Genomic DNA, 5,431 nt, shown 5'->3' on the forward strand with positions numbered 1-5,431 from the left:
AAAATACATTAATTACATTTCTAAACCTTAAGAAAGCCTTTGATACTGTAGATTTTAAGATATTACTATACAAATTAGAACAATTAGGAATTAGAGGTAAATTTTTAGACTTATTTGCTAGTTATCTTGATAACAGGTTTTGCAATACAAGAATTGGTACCAAAATTTCAAATTTAGAAAAAATCACCTGTGGTGTACCTCAAGGAAGTTGTTTAGGCCCTCTCTTGTTTTTAATATACATCAGTAATATCACAAATCTAAATTTACATGGTGAACTAGTACTCTTTGCTGATGATACAGCCTTAATAGTCAAAGGCAATGAATTATATGAAAAAACAAAGGAGGACCTGACAAAAATAAAAAATTGGTTACAACAAAATAAATTAACTTTAAACCTACAAAAAAACCGAATAAATAGACTTCTCTAAATCAGACGAACAACTAGATATTAAAAAAGTTGAATCGTATAAGTACTTAGGCTGTATCATAGATGTAGACTTAACTTTTAATCAACATATCCAGTGTATTGAAAAACAAATTTAAAAAGCAGTTAAACCATTATATGTATGTAAGGAAGAAAACTTTATGTCTTTTCTAAATTATTCAATAACCACTTGGGGTAATAAAAATATCTCAAACCTTTCTAAAATTTAAACATATTATGACTAGATTTAAGATAAAAAATATTATATCTTTAGATTCCTTATATACATATAACAGGATAAAATTAGCCCGTAAAAATAAGTTAGATGTAAGTAGTTTAAGTAACCTAGAATTAGACGTTTTCAACAAAAATTTAAGTGATATAAAATTAAAAGCATACTTTACTTATGAATATATTCCAACAAAAAGTTATTTTAATCTTATATAAAATAAAACCACTTACTAATAAATATATAAGAATTCCTATCTACTTCAAGAAGTACTAGAAACTTTAAATTCAGAATGTAGATAAGCCTTTACCATGTATTTTTAGAATGTAATTGTATAGTATAGATGTATGCAATTTGATCCAACTGTTAATGTATTAATGTATATATACACACACACACACACACACACACACACACACACACTATATATATATATATATATATATATATATATATATATATAAAGAAATACAAATACAGTAATATAAAGCACCCAGATAGCTAATATATCAAAATAATTCTTTGAATAAATGTCTTATTGGAGCAGCAGACAGGTTGCTATAACAAGAAATCAGTGAGGGAAGATTTTACGTGCTGAAGTGTAATAATGTAATGTACATATTATACAGTTTTGGTGAAGTAATGTGAATTAACTCTAATGGCAAATAGTATTTAAGTTCGTACTTGGCTTCAATGTTTTTGTATTTGAATATAAAAGATTGCATATATTACTTTGCATTGTTGTAAATTAATTTGTAATTTATATTCATTGATATTTTATGTTAATGGTTTTTGTAATATGTATTCTTTCTCATACAGGGTGCTTACAAACTCTTCAGAAATATGATGGGCATTTGTATTGTTTGTCAGGACAAACAAATATGTAAAATAAACATGAATCAGGAATGCTTAGTTCACATCTTTCTGCATGCATGTATTTTTTTTCAACCAGTAAAATAAAAACTGAAATTTGAAATTTTATATTTATTGCATTTAAAAATCAAGAGAAAAATTGATACTACGCTATCAGGTTTGAAGATGGTAGATGGTTAAAGATTTATGCCTTAATACAGTAAACACTAATAGTCCTTTTAAGAATAATAAAAGTTTAATTTAGAATATTTTGAAACCTAGATCATAAAAGATGTTCACGACAGTCGTAGGAAAATTGCTGCTTCGGCAATGCTTCTCTTTCACGAATGCATTATACATGCCTGATACAGATCCGGGGCCTGCTGGGTGGGCTTGCCGATGTCTAGGTAAATGTCCCTACTCCTAAGGGCCTCCCCGATGACTGAGTGGCCCCTGTGATTGAGGGTGGGGATATGCATGGGGGTAGGAGCACGGGATTAGAGAGTTCTTGCTGAGTGAGGGGTCGCCCATGAGTTGGCTCTGGAACACAGGGAACATTGGTCATCTTGACTTGGAATGGATTGATGCATATGTCGATAAAAGCAACAGATCACTTACTGAATCTGATCTGGCGCCCTGTTAGTCGTAGACGCACTAGAGATGTCATCAGAAGGCGGATCTACGCTTGTAATCAGGAGTTTTACCAAAAATGTCCAGCTATATTAGCCGAGTGTGCTAGGAGCGGGCATCTGGTCAGTTCCATGACTGACTCGCCTAGTCCGCCTATTGAAGAGATCAGGGGGATTAATCTGCTCTGTGGGATTCCCCTGGATTGTGTCGCTTTAAACAGCCTCCACGCAATGAAGCTCACTGGAATGACCAGATTTCCTCGCGAAAGGTCAAGGATCGCTTAGGGGCATGGGGCCTGGATCGGCTCCTGGTCCAGACTCTATTCGTAAAAAGACATCTTCTTTGCGTTCCAGGCATCGAAAATCTGCTGGCAGGTCTTTTTAATCTTCTGTTACATACAGGGCAATATAATTCTGGCTGGTGCTCAAATTCTACGACTATGATCTCCAAATCTGGGATGGACCTGTCAGTGGCTTCTGGGTGGCAGCTCTCTTCCAATGTTTTATTCCAATGCTAAAAAAATTTAAAAAAATAAATCTAATACAACTACATGTTTATGTATGTATGTATATATATATATATATATATATAACCACTTACTAATAAATATATAAGAATTCCTATCTACTTCAAGAAGTACTAGAAAGTTTAAATTCAGAATGTAGATAAGCCTTTACCATGTATTTTTAGAATGTAATTGTATAGTATAGACTCGCCTTCGGCTCGCTGGGGGCTACGCCCCCAGGCCCCCATTTGGGTATTGGCTAACTTCGGGGATAAGCGGAATTCGGGGATAAGCGGAATTCGGGGATAAGCGGAAATTCGGGGATAAGCGGAATTCGGGGATAAGCGGAATTCGGGGACAGGAGCGATTTGGTTGGTGGTTCAATTCGGACTTGATGTTTTCCGTTTACGTGTCCCCTACTGTGTCATTTCTCGTGGTAAAAACACATTATTAAACAGTATTTAGTGTATAATGTTGTCTACAAAAAACTCAAGTAGTATTTTGCAGTATCTACCTTGTTTAGGCACGTAAAACGCGATTACGTTCGAAATTCTGGTAAAATTTACGTGAAAATTGAGATTTCGGGTCCGATAGCGGTCAAACCGTTAGTAATAATGTTTACGCATCACGTGTGCAGGTTGGGAGATTTATCGCTACATATATTTCTGTCAAATTAGTTGCAAGTAACTTTTAGCTCATAAAAATGTTGTTTGCCCGTTAGTATGTCATGTATTGTAAGCACGACGTATCCAGTCTCGCCACGGGGAGGCCGGCAAACACTGAGACCATATATTATTAACAAAATTACAGCAATCGTTGGTTAATGATGTTCACTCATATCGTGTACAAATTTAGTTGTTTATATACTTGTGTCAAATGATTTGGTAATAACTTATTGAATATTGTTTACACATCACGTGTGCAAGTTGGGAGATTTAGCGGTACGTATATTTGTGTCACATTAGTTAATAATAACTTATAGTTAATAAAACTTGTTTGTCCGTTAGTTTGTCAATGCTATAAATGCAATCATGACGTATCCAGTCTCGCCACGGCGAGGCCCTCAAACACGGAGACCATATATTATTAACGGAATTACAGTTATCGTCGTTATTCAATGATGTTCTTTCATATCGTTTACAAATTTGCATATTAAGTTCTGTGTATACTTGTGTCAAATGATTTGGTAATAACTTATTGGTGTTGAAACTTTTGTTTACCCGTTAGTTTGTGAAAGCTTTAACTGTGTCCTTTCTCGTGGGAAACACATTATCAAACAATATTTAGTGTATAGTGTGGTCTACAATAAAGTTAAAATAATATTTTGCTGTATCTCCCTTGAGTAGGCCGTGAAACGCAATTACGTGCGAAATTCTTTTAATTTTTACGTGAAAATTGAGACTTCGGGTCCGATAGCAGTCAAACCGTTACTAATAATGTTTACGCATCACGTGTGCAAGTTGGGAGATTTAGCGGTACATATGCTTGTGTCAAATTAGTTGCTAGTAACTTTTAGTTGATAAAACTGTTCTTTACCTGTTAGTTTGTCAATGCTCAAATACGGAGACCAAATAAATAAATAAGATAAATAGCAATTTGAGGCAAAAATTTTGTTTTTGCACCGTGGTTGTCCAATGCTTCTTACAATAGTGTATAGCCGGTCTCAATACAGAGAGTCCGGATAGTACTTCAAAATATTTAGAAAATATTTATTATTCGGTGATTAAAGTTGATACCTCTTAGTGGAACAATTTCGTTTGCAATTAGAAATATTTACTGGTCTGTAATTGTGTATTGATTGGTATTAAAAGTTATTATACTTTTGATTGCGTGTTAGTTCTCCAATGGTTTCAATTTTTTCGTGGTTTATTCTGTCTCATTGAGACCATATATCATTACCACATTAATTAATATTGTTCTCGCATAACGTGTGCAAGTTCAGAGAATTAGCGGTACATACGAGTGTACTTGTGTCAAATTATGTGCTAGCAACTTATAATCGATAAAACTGTTGTTTGCCCGTTAGTTTGTCAATGCTTGAAATGTAAGCATGACATATCCAGTCTCGCCACGGGGAGGCCGGCAAACACGGAGACCATATGCCATATACTATTAACAGAATTACAGATAGCGTTGATTAATGATGTCCACTCATATCGTGTACAAATATTCATATTTAGTTGTGACAAATGGTTTGGTAATAAATTATTGTTGTTAAAACTGTTGTTTGCCCGTTAGTTTGTCAATGCTTTAAATGTAAGCATGACATATCCAGTCTCGCCACGGGGAGGCCGGCAAACATGGAGACCATATATTTACATATTTACAGGAAACCTATTTACATCGACGAGGAGTTTTGTTTTGGCAGACCCTCTAGCCTACTGCCTTAGGAATCAGAACGGGGAGTTTTGTTTTGGCAGATCCCCTTGCCTACTACCGTATCAATCAGAACGGGTAGTTTTATATATTTACAAAAAACTTATTTACAACGACGAGGAGTTTGTTTTTGGCAGGCCCTCTAGCCTACTGCCTTATCAATCAGAACGGAGAGTTTTGTTCTGGCAGGTCCCCTAGCCTACTGCCTAGTCAATCACGACGGGGAGTTTTGTTTAGGCAGGCCCCCTAGCCTACTGCCAGTGTTAATCACGACGGGGAGTTTTGTTTGGGCAGGCCCCCTAGCCTACTGCCAGTGTTAATCACGACGGGGAGTTTTGTTTGTGCAGGTCCCCTAGCCTACTGCCAGTGTCAATCGGGTTTACTGAAGAAGTTCGCCGTACACGATGTTCTTTGC

The sequence above is a fragment of the Homalodisca vitripennis genome, unplaced genomic scaffold (genome assembly GCF_021130785.1).
Source record: "Homalodisca vitripennis isolate AUS2020 unplaced genomic scaffold, UT_GWSS_2.1 ScUCBcl_229;HRSCAF=1714, whole genome shotgun sequence".
Classification (NCBI taxonomy): Eukaryota; Metazoa; Arthropoda; class Insecta; order Hemiptera; family Cicadellidae; genus Homalodisca; species Homalodisca vitripennis.